A 20,391-nucleotide genomic window follows, 5' to 3' on the forward strand; every position below is an offset into this window, starting at 1 on the left:
ACAGTTGTGTCAAGTTGGCTGTATATCTTTTGAGTGGTGGACCATTCTTGATACACACGGGAAACTGTTGAGTGTAAAAAAACAACAACAGCGTTGCAGTTCTTGACACAAACTGGTACCCCTGGCACCTACTACCATGCCCTGTTGAAAGGCACATAAATATTTTGTCTTGCCCATTCACCCTCTGAATGGCACACATACAATCCATGTCTCAATTGTCTCAAGCCTTACAATATTTTTTTTAAACCTGTCTCCTCCTCTTTATCTATACTGATTTAAGTGGATTTAACTAGTGACATCCATAAGGGATTATAGCTTTAACCTGGATTCACCTGGTCAGTATATGTCATGGAAAGAGCAGGTGTTCTTAATATTTTATACACTCAGTGTAACTATTTGGCACTGAAATAAGTTATTTTCAACCATTAACTGAGGCCTTTTTGGGGCCTTATCTCCCACCTGGGATGAAGAGGACTAAGTAAGTCATTTCTGATTGGCAATAAAGTATATATTTTTTTGATGAGTGTGGGCTGTCCCATGGTGGTGTCCCCCTCCCTCCTAAAATGTAATGACTGCGATGATGAAAAAGTAGGAGGAGCCACTGAGACATGTGATGAGGCCAAGGAAGATCACCCTGCAAGTGGGGGATAGGACACATCACAACACTGCTGCTCATTCATATTCAAACACACTCATCGCTAAAGATCAAATTTCAGACTCCCTCCAAAACCACTGAACCCCTCAACACACCGAAAGAGATTAAGGTGCACACCCTTAAAGAGGGAGCCGGAAAAGGATAACTCCCTCCAAACTCACAAAGACACAGAGGAGGAGGAACTATCCAACACCCAGGGAGAGAGAACGAGTGACCTCAGTCAAACACAGCCAGGAAGAGGAGGTGGAAGAGGCGTTAGATAGAGGAGAGGAGGAGGTTACCCAATAGGCCATTCCTCCTGTTCATGTGAGCAAGAAAGAGCAGAAGGCTTCTGATCAATCAGCCAATGGGCAGGCAGAGGGAGAGGTCATAGTGATTCACACCCACAGAGAGAAAGACAACCCACACAACCTCTTGGCTGAGATGAACCACACAGAGTCAGAGGGCCTTCAAGGCTAGCCAGTCAGCCTGCCTGCTCTGATCCTCAAGTCAATTGTATTTCAATTCATGTTCATTAAAGATTTTATTCAAGAATTGAAAAGTCCCATTTACTTAATCATAATTTTTCACTGTCTGCAAGAACAAGGGTGAGTCTGGGTCACCCTTTTACTTGGCTAACACAACTTGCATATCGTCATAGACTAGGCCGAAACGTTAATCTTTTAACGTTGCTTGAATAAAACAATGCATTTTTTTTATGGTGAGCAAGAGTTGCGCTTTTTCCTTTTCAATGGTGATTAAAGTTTGTGGTTGCACCTCAATGTTGATTGAGCGCCCTCCGTTTTTTGGTTCTCAAATAATACAAAATAAATTTAATGTAGGAAGTAAATTATTAAAAGCATTAAAATTTGGTTGTTTCCCACTTATTTACACAACCTACTCCACACTTGCAAAGTGAAAGTTTATAGAAAAGTTCTGAAATTAAGTACTACACGGAAGAAAAGCAGAATTGAATCCAATTGTAATGCAAATAATTTAATGGTCTATGGTTCAATCCCATTTCTGAAGGTCTGATGAATAATTAATATTGTTCCTCCTCTTCCTTGTGGCAGGCGCAGCAGCACACTGCCCTCCAAAGCCTGCAAAAAAAATCGCTGGACTACCCCTTTCCAAGCTCTGCATGGAACATCCAGTGTCACATCCTTGGTGACGTGACGTGTGGGGTGACATCCGAGATGACCACAGCAACAACCTGTGGAAAGGGAAAAAATAGGTACAGAATGTAAAGAAATGCAAACCGTAGGTTCTAAACACTGGCCAGCTGAAAGGTTCTACTAAGATGTCATGACAAATGGCACCTGTCAGAGTGCTCTCTATAAGTGTTACCCACCTGCTTGGATGTCAGCTGGCAGAGTGGCGAAGACAGCAATCGTGAGAGTCCTTTCTTCAGGTATGACGTCCACAACCTCCAAGAGGGAAGAGATAGGCTCTGCCTCTGTATTAGGGGTGTTGTCCACAACATTCAGGTGGAAAGAAGCCGAATCTGCCTCTCTGATACGGGTGATGTTCACAACCTCAAGGTGTGAAGAAGCTGGATCTGCCTCTGTGTTAGCGGTGATGTCAACAACCTCCAGGTGGGAAGAAGCCTGGTCTGCCTCTGTTTTAGGGGTGATGTCCACAACCTCCAGGTGGGAAGAAGCCGGGTCTGCCTCTGTGTTATGGGTGACAACAACAATCCTGATGAGCTCTACTACTACAAGGCACCAAGATGTCAACACAACAGGCACCTGTAGTGTGGTGGAGACGGCCACCGCGAGGATAGGGGGGACTGGTAGGGTGGCTGCAGGGGGCTGGAAGCATCTCTGCACCGCTTCCGCCACAAAGGCGCAGACAGATCTCATATAAAAAGGGCCCTGGAGGTCATCCGTGGAGAAGGACTGACTAATTCTCCCGAGGATCGACTGCACAGATTCAAAAGCAGCAGCCCGGGAGAAAGGGATGTGAGGGGAAGGGTCCTTTAACATGCAGGAAAGCTTCTCCACTTTGGCCGCCACCATGTCCATGGCCATCCCGCTTATTAGGAATGGGTGCTCTGAATGACCTTCCTCTGGCTGAAGCCAGGAGGAGCCTGGGCACCACCTCCACCACCACCTGGGATGGGCTGAGCAGGTTGCTACGGGGTTCATTGGACTGCTCGCCCAGATTGCTCCTCACAGCTCTCTCCACGATGCTGTGGACCTTAGGGTCACTGAAATCAACAAAAAGAAGAAGACAAAGCTAAACGATGTGCAATGTGCTCACAGAGAACACTTTCTTAGTCTGTTTCTGCATAGTTCCAGATGTGTAGATAAATGAATCAAGTCATATGCAGGTCAGTACATGGAACTCACGTAAGCTGGCGAGTTGGTGTGCATGGAACGGCGGAGTTTGCAGAAAGCCTCGTGCTCTATGTTCATCATTTTTAGGCAAGTGTTTACGTCCCAGGCCTGCCGTAGGAAACAGGAAGTCCCATTAGTGTAATTTCACAACAGATCTATTCTGCTGTACTAACTAGTTGTTGAAAGGCTAGTAAAGAGCTCACTCTTATGTCTCTAACTCTCATTCTCTTGCCAGACGAGCGAGGTCGTTCCCCTCCTCCAGGGTTTCCTTTCACACCCTTCAAATAAAACACAGAGCAATTCAACTTTCATGGCTTCCGATTGTTCTGTTGTTTATTTTACCCACACCTCCTGGAGTGTTGCTGGTGGCAGGGAATGGCAGTGAAGGTGAGTGCTGACGTGGTACTCACCTCTCCCTAAGGGATTTTTTTGCCCTGAGACACCAGCCAGTCGATCATGTGCTCCGTGGTGACATGGGGCGGGACCTGGCCTTGATTCTGGAGCAGCAGATAGTGGACCATGAGCTTCTTCTGCAAGATGAGGTAAGGTGTGAGACCGTGCCACGAAATACCATATCATGCGCTTTCAGAAGGGCATCTAGCAACATTTCACAACTGTTCATGCCTCACAATTTGCAAGTGATATTAAGAACTCTTATGACCAACTTCTCTAAACTGTCTTGAAATAAAACTCTTTCTGTTGTTTATGTTTTTGTGGGATGAATCTTACATGTTTATTCTAATATGTTTCCTCCCAGCAGGCCTGCAGAGTCTGAAAATAAAGGCTGCTTCTACAGAATTCCTTTGAAGAGAATGAAAATAATTATGCTTTTTTTATGCACATTATGCACAGGCATTTACATTATGCTAAAATGAATATCTCCAAGATGACCTTTGTGGGACCATAAGTGAACTCCGGAATGCATCAAACCCTATCCATGGTAAGCTGGGGAAGAAATGCAGCGCTATAGATAAACGGGATGTTCTAGAGATAAACAGGAATGACATAAAGTCGCGAATGACCAATGACTGGAGTTGTCCAATATGCAGCACTTAGAATTGAGTTGTAGGCAATGTTTGGCACAAAATAGAATGTGAGTATGTGAGTATATAAGAGCATGAATGACAATAAACGTATGACTTGGATTGTATGCATAATAGTGTAGTAAACAATATCGCTCAGCGTGGGAACTTTTGGTGTTGGGAAAGTATCCATTATAATTCTCCATGGCGCATAAAGACCATCACTTCGTTGTCTTGTTGGTAATAGTAAAAATGCATGACAGTCCGCATTGAAATAGTCTAACAGTTGTTTTTCATTTTGTTTCTCACATTAAACAGACATTTGAGAACGGAATTGCTAACAGTTGTACCTATGATGCACTGACACACTAAAGCTGTACAGTGTAGTTTGATAAGTCAGTTTCAATTATTTGCAGATGTATTCCCTATTATTTACAAATCGAAAGATGTAACATTTGAAATGAATATGGCAGAACAGTTTAGCACAGAGTTCCTGTGGGAGTCTTCTCCTTCAGTCTTTTTGCCTCCTAGGCCTCGTTTCTCATTACATGGGATTTCCCCAGTGCCAACTTCACATGAGATGGCCGCTGTCTACTGTCATGTGGTGCTGAATGACAGATCTCGCTATTCCGATATGGCTGCTGTCCATGGTGCTGAAATATCCAATCTCAGCTATTTGCATTTGTACAACTATCCAGACTTGACCCCACAATTAATAAACACACATTAATGCTAATCTCTCACACATTTTTGAACATTGCACAACCTGCAACAAGACACTGAAAGAGCATTTTATTCCAAGTGTGTTTGTGTTTGAATAAAGATCCAAAGAATGAAATCAATATGTGGATGTTGATTGGACAATGTATAGGTGCTTTTCAGAAGCCATTATTTTGCATTCCCTGTAGGGTGTTTTTTACTGGAGCATGATCAGATTGCTTTGTTTAAGCAAGAATGAAGATTTGGTCTGAGAAACTGACGATTACAGCATGATAGCGATAAAAAAAAAAAAAAAGACCCCCTTTCAAAGAGTCGCTCATTTATCACTTTCTTGCAGATATACAGTGCCTTCAGAAAGTGTTCATACCCCTTAACTTATTCATCATTTTGTTTTCTAACAGCCTGAATTCCAAATGGATTAAATTATAGTTTTTTATCATCTCACCCAGCTACAGACAATACCCCATAACAACAAAGTGAAAACATGTTTTTACATTTTTTTTTCAAATGTATTGAAAATGAAATATAGAAATATCTAATTTACATAAGTATTCACTATACATGTTAGAATCACCTTTGGCAGCAATTACAGCTGTGAGTCTTTCTGGGTGAGTCTCCAAGAGCTTTGCACCCCTGATTTGTACCATATTTGCAATATACAATATATACAGTACCAGTCAAAGGTTTGGACACACCTACTCATTCAATGGTTTTTCTTTATTTTATTTTATTTTTACATTTTAGAATAATAGTGAAGACATCAAAACTATGAAATAGCACAATTGGAGACATGTAGTAACCAAAAAAGTGTTAAATCAAAATATATTTCATATTTGAGATTCTTTGAAGTAGCCATCCTTTTCCTTGATGACCGCTTTGCACACTCTTGGCATTCTCTCAAACCTTTTCATGAGGTAGTCACCTGGAATGCCTTTCAATTAACAGGTGTACCTTCTTAAAAGTTAATTTGTGGAATTTCTTTCCTTCTTAATGTATTTGAGCCAATCAGTTGTGTTGTGAGAAGGTAGGGATGGTTTACAGAAGATAGCCCTATTTGGTAAAAGACCAAGTCCATATTATGCCAAGAACAGCTCAAATAAGCAAAGAGAAACAACAGTCCATCGTTACTTAAAACTTCTTATGGCCAGGGGGCAGTATTTCGACATCTGGATGAGTAGCGTGCCCAAAGTAAACTGCCTGTTACTCAGGCCCAGAAGCTAGGATATGCATGTATTGGTAGATTTGGATAGAAAACAGTCTAAAGTCTCCAAAACTGTTAAAATAATGTCTGTGAGTATAACAGAGCTGATATGGCAGGCAAAAACCTGAGGAAAATCCATCCAGGAAGTGGGATTCTTTGATATGGGTACTTTTCAATTGAATGCCTACAGAGTTTCTAATGGGTTAGGACCCAGATTGCACTTCCTATGGCTTCCACTAGATGTCAACAGTCTTTAGACATTGTTTCAGGCTTTCAGGATTTGCAGGTTTTCTGAAAAATGAAGAAGAATGAGACCTTTCTCTCAGTGGACTGAGGAAGAACGCAGAGCTGGTTTGCGTGCGTGACCGATTGCGCGCCCTTCGTTGTTTTTCCATTCATTTGAATACGCTATTGTCCGGTTTAAATATTATCGATTATTTAGACAATTGACAACCTGAGGATTAATTATACACATCGTTTGACATGTTTCAATGAACTTTACCGGTACTATTAGGATGTATTCGTCTGCATGATTTGACCGCCTTTGAGCCTGTGGATTACTGAACAAAACATGCCAACAAAACAGAGTTTTTGGGATATAAAAAGGGACTTTATCAAACAAAATGAACATTTATTGTGTAGCTGGGACTCTTGTGACTGCAACCATATGAAGATCATCAAAGGTAAGTGATGAATTTTATCGCTATTTCAGACTTTTGTAATTCCTTTACTACTTGAAGGAGCTGGAGCAGTTTTGCCTTGAAGAATGGGCAGGAATATCAGTGGCTAGATGTGCCAAGCTTATAGAGACATACCCCAAGAGACTTGCAGCTGTAATTGATGATAAAGGTGGCTATACAAATAATTGACTTGGGGGGGTGAATAGTTATGCAAACTCAAGTTTTCAGGGTTTTTTTGTCTTATTTCTAGTTTGTTTCACTATAAAAAATATTTTGCATCTTCAAAGTGGTAGGCATGTTGTGTAAATCAAATGTTACAAACCCCCCAAAAATCCATTTTAATTCCAGGTTGTAACAAAACAAAATAGTAAAAATGCCAAGGGGGGTGAATACTTTCGCAAGGCACTATACATGGCCATTAAGGCCAGATTATTCTTCAAGATGTTCAAATGTTCATAGATAACCAGCAGGGTGAATCAGAGGTCGAGACAGCAGGTGCGGGAGAGAGAGAGTCAAAAACAGCAGGTCCTGGACAAGGTAGCACATCCTGTGAACAGGTCAGGGTTCCATAGCCACAGGCAGACAAGCAAGGGCGATTCGTCGCTCCAGTGCCATTCCGTTCACCTTTGCACCCCTGGGCCAGACTATACTCAATCATAGAACCTACTGAAGAGAGTAATTAGTAAAGACTTACAGTAATTCTTCATGTAAAACTTGCGTCATACTGCAGCACACCTTGCGGGCACGTTATTGTGGTACGTTATTTAATTGTCAGCCATTGTTGCCATTAATGCTAGTTAGTGCTAGTTTGAGAAGCATTTGATAGTCTTTAATATTGGCTGTACTAGAGAATTTAAAACCTTTTTTGTAAGAACATAGTATATGGGATTGATTTTAAGAAATGGATCTTAATGAAGATGAAAAACGAAATCCTCAGTGTTTCCATTAGGAAATGATGGCGCTGTACAACGTGACCGGTCGGGAGTAGGCTACAAATCCTATTGCTTCTAACTTCAATATGCTTTAAATGACACAAATAATTGAACACACACAATTCTTAAAACTCTAATGCTTTAATATTTAATAATTTCTGCCCTTAAAATTCATATTCACTATAAATAGGCCCATGTGCACCTTGATATTGTGGGTGCGACATGCGGCTGTGCCTAACGAGGAAAGGGGGTGCGTCATGCGGCCGTGTCTAACGGGGAAAGGGGGGATGGAGCCGGTTTGGCGCAACCCAGGCGACATGGAGATGTGGGGATCCGAGCTAGGGCGAGAGCCGAAGCCACCCTCCCAACCCTCCCGGCCCAGAACCCCGCGCAAAGGGATGGGAGAAACGGAGGGCATGGGCCCCCTACCCTACCGAGTCCTTAGAGAGTCATAGATACTCTCGCCGTTTACCCATGCTTCATTGGTCTGTTTCACTTGATGGCCCTCTGATCTGCACTTGTTAGATGGCCTTCCGACCCTTTCTTGTAGTGTATCTTACTATCGTCCTGGGCTAAAAGATCGAGTCAAACCTTCATCAGATGAACCGCAACATGTTGGCTAAAGCGATTTAATTCATGAATGCATTTGCAAGTTTTTAATATTGTGATAGTGAAGAGCAAAATTCCTCTCAAGAGAATTAACATTAGTTACACCAACTGGTAGGCTAATCACACAATTGTACAAAATGGTAAGAGAACTGGTGAAGAAAGTTACCCCTCCACATACACATTTCTTTACCGGAATCTTTAAATGAAAATACTGGCACATCCATAAAATGTCTTTGTACAGTAGTAGATCTAATTCAATTTAGAGGATTCTAAATGAATATCTAAGGGGCTTTTATACAATTATAATGCAGGGTTAATAAAAAAATGGTTTTAAAATGTATATGTTATTTAGGTAGTCTTGCATGTCTCAGAGCAGCGCGAAATGGTGTTGAAATAGTTGACCACACACGGGTAGGCTATTGCTTTTTTGGGGGGATTTTCACACAGTAGCCGGGCTATTAAACGAATCATTGGATAACAGATCGGCTCTCTGAACTCATTAACACGCATTACTGTGTGTGTTTTGATATTTTTTCTCTCTCTCAAGCACTTGCTTGACCTCTGAATGCTCGCTATGAAAAGCCAACTGACATTTACTCCTACACTCTAAAAAGAAAATGTTCCTGGAGTATCCTTTAAGGGGTTCTTCAAATTGAAACTGTGGGGAACCCCTATAAGTTCTTCGAAGAACCCTTGAAAAAAGTTATTCGAAGCCCCCTTTATAATGGTTCCGCAAAGAACCTTTTGGGATTCATTTTTTATCTCCCTGTCCACCCTCCCTCCATTATGAAAAAACATTTTATTAATAATACCAATATTGACAATATTGATTTAAATAATTATTGTTTATTTAGTGGCACCACAAATGTGAATTCATATTTACAAAACCATTTACCAAACAAAAAGACATTACAAAATTGCACATTTATTTTTAAATGTAACCTTTATTTAACTAGGCAAGTCAGTTAAGAACAAATTCTTATTTACATTGACGGCCTACCCCGGCGAAACCCAGATGACGCTGGGCCAATTGTGCGCCGCCCTATTGGACTCCCAATCACAGCCGGATGTGATACAGCCTGGATTTGAACCAGGGACTGTAGAGATTCCTCTTGCACTGAGATGCAGTGCCTTAGACCACTGCACCACTCGGGAGCCATAACCAATATGACCAATATATATATTATATTTTTTCAGAAGATTAACCATGTGTGTTCTCTTATTTTGTACTGTTCTGTAGTTTCAACCCAATGATTCGTCTGACAAACAAAGAAATGTGTGTCCTGCAGTCCCAGGCATGGATCAAAGCTGGCAAGAGTATTTTTATCATTATTTTATTAATGAAAGCATAAAGATGTTGATGAAGAAGCCACATGAAGAAGCCCTGGAACGGGTAGCACCAAAATAAATAAAAGACCTACAACACCTACGGTAAACCTACAGTATACCTTGTAAGTCTCCTGATTTAAACCTGATCAAATTTGTTTGGCATCAAATTCTCCCCCTACCCTCTTGGCAAGAGTCTATTGTCCTGCTAATAGCCCATAATGGGTGGATGGATGGCTTATTTTGTATTCCAATGTATTGAATGAATGTATTAATTACAGTCATTTACCATTCTCATTCTCGGACTGGAAACATTGTTTGCAGAGTTCACGATCTAATTTTCAAGTCCTTGTTTAAAAAATAACGATATTTTGGAGATGATTTTGTTTTAAAATAACTGAAAGTGAGCGGTTGTAATCTGAATAAAAGGAAAAAGTATATTGTCCTGCTAATAGCCCATCCTAGAAACGTTGTTTGCAGAATTCACATCCTGCTACGCTTGTTTTCTCTCCCTGTTTTTAGAGGGAGAAATACCAAAAGCCCACCGCCAAGCCAGCCAAACCCTCCCCTAACCCGGATGATGCTGGGCCAATTGTGCGTTGTCTCATGGGTCTCCCGGACGCAGCCGGCATGGGTATCAAACCAACATCTGTAGCAACGCGCAGTGACTTAGCCCACTGCGCCACTCGCGAGGCCCCATCCACAAAGTTTTTTTTAATGCTGATCAATTTCCTTGCACAAAGTATCAAAATACTAAAATATTAAAATACTGCTTAAACAGGACTCTTAAAGAATTTAATTTAAAAGTTAATTGTATTTTTTGATCACAGAAACAATGAGAAAATATGGAAAAATAAATAAATGATGAAATGTTAATTATATAAAGCAGCCCGTGTAATCATCTTCCAGATAACTCAAACCAGAGTCGGCCCGAGGCCCAAGTAATACATTTGGGTCAGAGATATTCTTATTCATTTGTAAATAAAGCCAGTTTGTTATTTTTAAGTATTTATTTCTGTTTTTATAGGGAGAGAAACCAGAAGCCCAACGTGCCTACTTTTGGGAAAATCGTCAGTCCACATGTCAAGTGAAATTCCCCCATTGTATTTACCCAAGTTCTCTCTTAAAACCTGTCTGGGATAGGGGGCAGTATTTTCACGGCCGAATAAAAAACGTACCCGATTTAAACTGGTTACTACTCTTGCCCAGAAACGAGAATATGCATATTATTAGTAGATTTGGATAGAAAACACTCTGAAGTTTCTAAAACTGTTTGAATGGTGTCTGTGAGTATAACGGAACTCATATGGCAGGCAAAAACCTGAAGTGGCCTGTCTGCGAATTTGTAGTCCTTCTGTTGCTTCTCTATCAAAACTACAGTATCTGAGCTGATACGTGACACTTTCTAAGGCTTCCATTGGCTCTCTAAAGCCTTCAGAAACCAGATTGAGGCGTCTCCTGTCTCTGGGCAGATAACAGGAGCACAGTTTGTCAGTGGACTGCCTGGTGACAAAGAGATTGGAGATGCGCGGTCACGAGATCACGCCATTTTTTCTTTTGAATGAATACAGCATTGTCCGGTTGGAATATTATCGCTATTTTACGAGAAAAATATCATAAAAATTGATTTTAAACAGCGTTTGACATGCTTCTAAGTACGGTAATGGAACATTTTGAATTTTTTGGCTGGAAATGCGCTCACGCGTTACCCTTTGGATATTGACCTGAACGCACGAACAAAACGGGGGTATTTGGACATAACTATGGATTATTTGGAACAAAAACAACATTTGTTGTGGAAGTAGCAGTCCTGGGAGTGCATTCTGACGAAGAACAGCAAAGGTAATACAATTTTTCTAATAGTAATTCTGAGTTTAGTGAGCCCCGAAGTTGGCGGGTGACTGAATAGCTAGCCTGGTGATGGCTGAGCTATGTACTCAGAATATTGCAAAATGTGCTTTCGCCGAAAAGCTATTTTAAAATCTGACATAGCGATTGCATAAAGGAGTTCTGTATCTATAATTCTTAAAATAATTGTTATATATTTTGTCAACGTTAATGATGAGTAATTTAGTAAAAAAAACTTTGTAAAAGTTTTGGGTGGGAATGCTAGTTCTGAACATCACATGCTAATGTAAAAAGCTGTTTTTTGATATAAATATGAACTTGATTGAACAAAACATGCATGTATTGTATAACATAATGTCCTAGGAGTGTCATCTGATGAAGATCATCAAAGGTTAGTGCTGCATTTAGCTGTGTTTTGGGTTTTTGTGACATATATGCTTGCTTTGAAAATGGCTGTGTGATTATTTCTGGCTGTGTACTCTCCTAACATAATCTAATGTTTTGCTTTCGCTGTAATGCCTTTTTGAAATCGGACAATGTGGTTGGATTAATGAGAGTCTTATCTTTCAAATGGTGTAAAATAGTCATATGGTTGAAAAATTGAAATTATTGCATTTGAGGTATTTATATTTCGCGCCACGTTCTTCCATTGGATATTTGGTGAGGCGTTCCGCTAGCGGAACGTCTAGATGCAAGAGGTCAACTCCAGGACCACCGACAGTTTTTGTTGTTGTTGCCTGATGCAGGACTCTAATGCCAGAGGAGAGACTCTCAGACTAAAAACGGCTCCATTAACCTCTCTAGGCTAGGCGGGACGAATTCATCCCACCTACGTAACAGCCACTGCTATCCTGTGGCGCGATTTTCAAAACCTTAAAAATCCTATTACTTCAATTTCTCAAACATATGACTATTTTACAGCCATTTAAAGACAAGACTCTCGTTAATCTAACCACACTGTCCGATTTCAAAAAGGCTTTACAACGAAAGCAAAACATTAGATTATGTCAGCAGAGTACCAAGCCAGAAATAATCAGACACCCATTTTTCAAGCCAGCATATAATGTCACCAAAACCCAGAAGACAGCTAAATGCAGCACTCACCTTTGATGATCTTCATCAGATGACAACCCTAGGACATTATGTTATACAATACATGCATGTTTTGTTCAATCAAGTTCATATTTATATCAAAAACCAGCTTTTTACATTAGCATGTGACGTTCAGAACTAGCAAACTTCCGGGGAATTCGCTAACATTTTACTAAATTACTCACGATAAACGTTCACAAAAAGCATAACAATTATTTTAAGAATTATAGATACAGACCTCCTCTATGCACTCGATATGTCCGATTTTAAAATAGCTTTTTGGTGAAAGCACATTTTGCAATATTCTAAGTACATAGCCCAGCTATCACGGGCTAGCTATTTAGACACCCGGCAAGTTTAGCACTCACCATAATCATATTTACTATTATAAAAGTTTGATTACCTTTTGTTGTCTTCGTCAGAATGCACTCCCAGGACTGCTACTTCAATAACAAATGTTGGTTTGGTCCAAAATAATCCATCGTTATATCCGAATAGCGGCGTTTTGTTCGAGCGTTCCAGACACTATCCGAAATGGTAAAGAAGGGTCGCGCGCATGGCGCAATTCGTGACAAAAAAATTCTAAATATTCCATTACCGTACTTCGAAGCATGTCAACTGCTGTTTAAAATCAATTTTTACGACATTTTTCTTGTAGAAAAGCGATAATATTCCGACAGGGAATCTCCTTTTCGGCAAACAGAGGAAAAAATCCCAAAGGCGGGGGCGGTCGGGGTCACGCGCATAAGCCAGTGTCCCTTGATCGGCCACTTGAGAAAGGCGATAATGTGTTTCAGCCTGGGGCTGGAATGACGACATTCTGTTTTTTCCCGGGCTCTGAGCGCCTATGGACGACGTGGGAAGTGTCACGTTAGAGCAGAGATCCTTAGTAAATGATAGAGATGGAAAAGAAGTTCAACAAATGGTCAGACAGGCCACTTCCTGTAAAGGAATCTCTCAGGTTTTGACCTGCCATTTGAGTTCTGTTATACTCACAGACACCATTCAAACAGTTTTAGAAAATGTAGGGTGTTTTCTATCCATATGTAATAAGTATATGCATATTCTAGTTACTGGGTAGGAGTGGTAACCAGATTAAATCGGGTATGTTTTTTATCCAGCCGTGTCAATGCTGCCCCCTAGCCCTAACAGGTTAACCTGTTTAGCCTTCACCTCTGTTTTGGTGAAGGCTAAACTTGCCGGGTGTCTAAATAGCTAGCCCGTGATAGCTGGGCTATGTACTTAGAATATTGCAAAATGTGCTTTCACCAAAAAGCTATTTTAAAATCGAACATATCGAGTGCATAGAGGAGTTCTGTATCTATAATTCTTAAAATAATTGTTATGCTTTTTGTGAACGTTTATCGTGAGTAATTTAGTAAATTGTTAGTAAATTCCCCGGAAGTTTGCGGGGGGTATGCTAGTTCTGAACGTCACATGCTAATGTAAAAAGCTGGTTTTTGATATAAATATGAACTTGATTGAACAAAACATGCATGTATTGTATAACATAATGTCCTAGGTGTGTCATCTGATGAAGATCATCAAAGGTTAGTGCTGCATTTAGCTGTCTTCTGGGTTTTTGTGACATTATATGCTGGCTTGAAAAATGGGTGTCTGATTATTTCTGGCTGGGTACTCTGCTGACATAATCTATTGTTTTGCTTTCATTGTAAAGCCTTTTTGAAATCGGACAGTGTGGTTAGATTAACGAGAGTCTTGTCTTTAAATAGCTGTAAAATAGTCATATGTTTGAAAAATTTAAGTAATAGGATTTTTAAGGTATTTGAAAATCGCGCCACGGGATTACACTGGCTGTTGCGTAGGTGGGACGATTACGTCCCGCCTAGCCCATAGAGGTTACTTACCACAGTTTAGACTACAGTTAGATCAGCGTTCTAACTCCCCCTTGTGATAGTGTGGTGAAATGACAGAATGCCACCATCTACCACAAACAGTCATAGCATAAGCTCATAACTTTTAATAGAGGAACCACTGTAAAGGTCGAGACCGAGTCTGTCTCTCTCACATGGATAGGCAGACCATTCCATTAAAATGGAGCTCTATAGGAGAAAGCCTCCAGCTGTTTGCTTAGAAATTCTAGGAACAATAAGTAGCCCTGTGTCTTGTGACCGTAGAGTACGTGTAGGTATGTACGGCAGGACCAAATTGGAGCGATAGGTAGAAGCAAGCAAATGTAATGCATTGTAGGCTAGCAGTAAAACCTTGAAATTAACCCTAGCCTTAACAGGAAGCCAGTGTAGAGAGGCTAGCACTGGAGTAACATATGATACCTTTTTGGGGTTGTAGTCAAGATTCTAGCAGCCGTGTTTAGCACTAACTGAAGTTTATTTAGTGCTTTATCTGGGTAGCTGGAGAGTAGAGCATTGCAGTAGTTTAATCTAGAAGTAACAAAAGTATGGATTAGCTTTTCTGCATAATTTTTGGACAAAACGTTTCTGATTTTTGCAATGTTACGAAGATGGAAAAAAGCTGTCCTTTAAATATTATTTACATGTTCGTCAAAAGAGAGATCAGGGTTCAGAGTAATGCTGAGGTCCTTCACAGTTTTATTTGAGACGACTACAACCATCAAGATTAATTTCCAGATCCAACAGCAGATCTCTTTGTTTCTTGGGACCTAGAACTAGCATCTGTTTTGTCCGAGTTTGAAAGTAAAACATTTGCTGCCATCCACTTCCTTATGTCTGAAACACAGGCTTCCAGGTTAGACAATTTTGGGGCTTCACCATGTTTCATCGAAATGTAAAGCGGTGTGTCGTCCGCATAGCATTGCAAGTTGACAATGTGTTTCCGAATGACATCACCAAAAGGTATAATATATAGTGAAAACAATAATGGTCCTAAAATGTAACCTTGGGGAACGCCAAAACTTACAATTGATTTGTCAGAGGACAAACCATCCACAGAGACAAACTGATATCTTTCCTACAGATAAGATCTAAACCAGGCAAGAACTTGTCCATGCAGACCAATTAGGATTTCCAATCTCTCCAAAAGAATGTGGTGATCGATGGTGTCAAAAGAAGCACTAAGGTCTAGGAGTACAAGGACAGATCCAGAGCCTTGGTCTGACGGCATTAAAGGTAACCTTCACAAGTGCAGTCTCAGTGCTATGTTGGGGTCTAAAACCAGATTGAAGTGTTTCGAATACATTATTTGTCTTCAGGAAGGCAGTGAGTTGCTACGCAATAGCTTTTTCATTTTTTTTGAGAGGAATGGGAGATTCGATATAGGCCGATAGTTTTTTACATTTTCCGGGACAAGGTTTGTCTTTTTCAAGTGAGGCTTTATTACTGCCACTTTTAGTGAATTTGGTACACATCTAGAGGATAGGGAGCCGTTTATTATGTTCAACATAGGAGGGCCAAGCACAGGAAGTAGCACTTTCAGTAGTTTAGTTGGAATAGGGTCCAGTATGCAGCTTGAAGGTTTGGAGGCCATGATTATTTCCATGAACGCGTCAAGTGATACAGGATGAAAAAACTGAAGTGTCTCCATTGATCCAAGGTCCTGGCAGTTCTGTGCAGACTCAGGACAACTGAGTATTGGAGATATACGCAGATTCAAAGAGGAGTCTGTAATTTGCTTTCTAATGATCATGATCTTTTCATCGAAGAAGTCATGAATTCATCAATGGTGAAGTGAATGCCATCCTCTCTTGGTGAATGCTGCTTTTTAGTTAGCTTTGTGACAGTATCAAAATAATCCACAAATAAGGTTGGAAAAATAGGATGATCGAGCAGCAGTGAGGACTCTTCGATATTGCATGGTACTGTCTTTCCAAGCTAGTCGAAAGACGGTGGAACTCCATTTCCGTTCCAATTTTCTGGAAGCTTGCTTCAGGGTTCAGGTATTTTCTGTACACCAGGGAGCTAATTTCTTGTGAAAAATGATTTTTATTTTAGGTGTGCGACTGCATCTAGGGTATTACACAAGTTAAATTCAGATCCTCAGTTAGGTGGTTAACCGATATTTGTACCCCGACATCCTTGGGTAGGAGAAGGGAGTCCGGAAGGGCATCTAGGAGTCTTTGGGTTGTCAGAGAATTTATAGCATGGCTTTTGGATCCTTGGTTGGGGTCTGAGCAGATTATTTGTTGCAATTGCAAACATAATGAAATGGTGGTCCGATAGTCCAGGATTGAGGAAAAACTTCAAGATCCACAATATTCATCACACGGGAAATAATTAGATCCAGGGTATGACTGTGGCAATGTGTATGTCCGGAGAAATGTTGGACAACACCCACTGAGTCGAGGATGGCTCCGAAAGCCTTTTGGAGTGGGTCTGTGGACTTTTCCATGTGAATATTAAAGTCACCAAAACTCTGAATATTATCTGCCATGACTACAAGGTTCTGCCATGACTACTGCCCAGGAGGCCTGTAAACATCCTGTCTGGTGTCAATGGTACAGGCTGGTGGCAGTGGTGTAATGATGTGGGGAATGTTTTCCTGGCATACATTAGGTCCCTTAAAACATTTGAATGCCACACCTTGTAGAACCCTTTCCCCAGAGAATGCAGGCTGTTCTGGAGGTAAAGGTGGGGAGACACGGTACTAGATGGGTGTACCAAATAAACTGGCCACTGAGTGTATATCCACATTGGTGGTTTTAGAGCAATATTTGAGCAAATGAGTTAATCAAATACTAACTCACAAGTAAAGGTAAAGGAGGAAGAGCACTTTGAACTCCAGGATGGGTATGGGCTTGTCCAGTGTCGTCTAACAAGTTTCGGAGTTTGACATTGTTCATGAGTCTTGGTCATGGTGACATCTACGGACTCCATCCTAGCTGGAGGGGTGCTCTCATCTTATCTACGAAGATAGACAGGGCTCTAACTCCTCTAGCTCCACAATGAAATAGGGTGCAGGCCAGGCAGCAGGCTGTTAGCCAGCCTGCCAGCTTAGTGGAGTCTGCCACTAGCACAGTCAGTGTAGTCAGCTCAGCTATCCCCATTGAGACCGTGTCTGTGCCTCGACCTAGGTTGGGCAAAATTAAAGATGGCGGTGTTCGCATTAGCAATCTCACTAGTATAAAGACCTCCTCCATCCCTGCCATTATTGAAAGAGATTGTGATACCTCACATCTCAAAATAGGACTACTTAATGTTAGATCCCTCACTTCAAAGGCAGTTATAGTCAATTAACTAATCACTGATCATAATCTTGATGTGATTGGCCTGACTGAAACATGGCTTAAGCCTGATGAATTTACTGTGTTAAATGAGGCCTCACTCCCTGGTTACACTAGTGACCATATCCCCCGCGCATCCCGCAAAGGCGGAGGTGTTGCTAACATTTACGATAGCAAATTTCAATTTACAAAAAAAAAACCTACGTTTTCGTCTTTTGAGCTTCTAGTCATGAAATCTATGCAGCCCACTCAATCACTTTTTATAGCTACTGTTTACAGGCCTCCTGGGCCATATGCAGCGTTCCTCACTGAGTTCCCTGAATTCCTATCGGACCTTGTAGTCATCGCAGATCATATTCAAATTCTTGGTGACTTTAATATTCACATGGAAAAGTCCACAGACCCACTCCAAAAGGCTTTCGGAGCCATCATCGACTCAGTGGGTTTTGTCCAACATGTCTCTGGACCTACTCACTGCCACAGTCATACTCTGGACCTAGTTTTGTCCCATGGAATAAATGTTGTGGATCTTAATGTTTTTCCTCATAATCCTGGACTATCGGACCACCATTTTATTATGTTTGCAATCGCAACAAATAATCTGCTCAGACCCCAACCAAGGAGCATTAACGTGCACGCTCGGCACAGTGTGTGATCTCTGCCTCCCCCCCCACCCCAGGACACCCTGTGTCCCACCCAGCTGATCCTGGATGGTGAGGGTCTGTCTCGGGTCGCCCAGACCGTCCAAGCCCTGCTGGACATCCCTGTGTCAGGGCCCCTTTCCATTCCGCTGATGTCCCTGGCGGAAGCCCCCACGAGGGCCGGGCTTGTTCCTCGTGAGCGTCACTGGGAGCGGAGTGTCTGCCTCTCATTTATCGGCTGTAATTTAAGCCGTGAATAATCACTCGTGCCCGCATGTCATGGAATCACGGTTCTGCGTGTCCAACCTCATGCTTGCGTGTTATGTGGCGGTTAGAGACCTGAGGACGAGTTATGAGAATGATCCATAAGGATGATACTGATATTAATACAGATTTGATACCAATATCATTAGATTCATTATAGATTACTGGGGGCTCTGAGACTTGTGATACATAGGTTAAATGATCTTGCAAGGTTTGTGCTATGGTTCTTCAATTTTGGAAAGGTTGTTAGATTAGGTGAGCCGCATGCGTTGGGGCATGATCGGTGCTAGATACTAGGCTGCAAAAGATATGGAAAGTGGTTCCTAAATTCCATGATGCTGAATGTTTGCTGCATGCAAGAACAGAAATCATATGAACAGGGAAGATATTTAAACTATTTTATTGTTCAATAATAAACTCTGATGAACCTATGTATCACAAGTCTCAGAGCCCCCAGAGCTCTATAATGATTCTAATGATATTGGTATAATAAATATGTATTAACAACAAAGTGGATTATTAGCTTTTCAAAACGGGAACAAACTTCAAACAGTTACAATTAAATTGCTTGATGCGGTATGCAAAATTGCAAACAAATGTTTAACGCTGTAGTTGAAGTAAATCTCCTGTAGATCATCAAATCAAATGTATTTATATAGCCCTTCTTACATCAGCTGATATCTCAGTACAGAGACCCAGCCTAAAACCCCAAACAGCAAGCAATGCAGGTGTAGAAGCACGGTGGCTAGGAAAAACTCCCTAGAAAGGCCAAAACCTAGGAAGAAACCTAGAGAGGAACCAGGCTATGAAGGGTGGCCAGTCCTCTTCTGGCTGTGCCGGGTGGAGATTATAACAGCACATGGCCAAGTGTTCATAAATGACCAGCATGGTCAAATAATAATAATCAAAGTAGTTGTCGAGGGTGCAACAAGTCAGTAACACAAGAGTAAGTGTCAGTTGGCTTTTTCATAGCCGATCTTTGAGAGTATCTCTACCGCTCCTGCTGTCTCTAGAGAGTTGAAAACAGCAGGTCTGGGACAGGTAGCACATCCGGTGAACAGGTCAGGGTTCCATAGCCGCAGGCAGAACAGTTTGAACTGGAGCAGCAGCACGGCCAGGTGAACTGGGGACAGCAAGGAGTCATCAAGCCAGGTCGTCCTGAGGCATGGTCCTAGGGCTCAGGTCCTCCGAGAGAGAGAGTAAGAAAGAAAGAGAATTAGAGAGAGCATATTTAAATTCACACAGGACACCAGAAAATACAAAACTACTCCAGATGTGACAGACTGACCCTAGGCCCCCGACACATAAACTACTGCAGCATAAATACTGGAGGCTGAGACAGGAGGGGTCAGGAGACACTGTGGCCCCATCCGATGAAACCCCCGGACAGGGCCAAACAGGTAGGATATAACCCCACCTACTTTGCCAAAGGAACATCCCCCACACCACTGGAGGGATATCTCCAACCAGCAACTTACCATCCCGAGATAAGGCCGAGTATAGCAATAGGAGGCCCGCGTCTTGTGACCGTAGCGTACGTGTAGGTATGTACGGCAGGACCAAATCGGAAAGATAGGTAGGAGCAAGCCTTTGTAATGCTTTATAGGTTAGCAGTAAAACCTTGAAATCAGCCCTTGCCTTAACAGGAAGCCAGTGTAGGGAGGCTAACACTGGAGTAATATGATCAAGTTTTTTGGTTCTAGTCAGGATTCTAGCAGCCGTATTTAGCACTAGCTGAAGTTTATTTAGTGCTTTATCCGGGTAGCCGGAAAGTAGAGCATTGTAGTAGTACAACCTAGAAGTAACAAAGGCATGGATGAATTTTTCTGCGTCATTTTTGGACAGAAAGTTTCTGATTTTTGCAATGTTACGTAGATGGAAAAAAGCTGTCCTTGAAACAGTCTTGATATGTTCTTCAAAAGAGA

Source organism: Salmo salar, chromosome ssa18, assembly GCF_905237065.1.
Source record: "Salmo salar chromosome ssa18, Ssal_v3.1, whole genome shotgun sequence".
In the NCBI taxonomy this organism is placed as follows: Eukaryota; Metazoa; Chordata; class Actinopteri; order Salmoniformes; family Salmonidae; genus Salmo; species Salmo salar.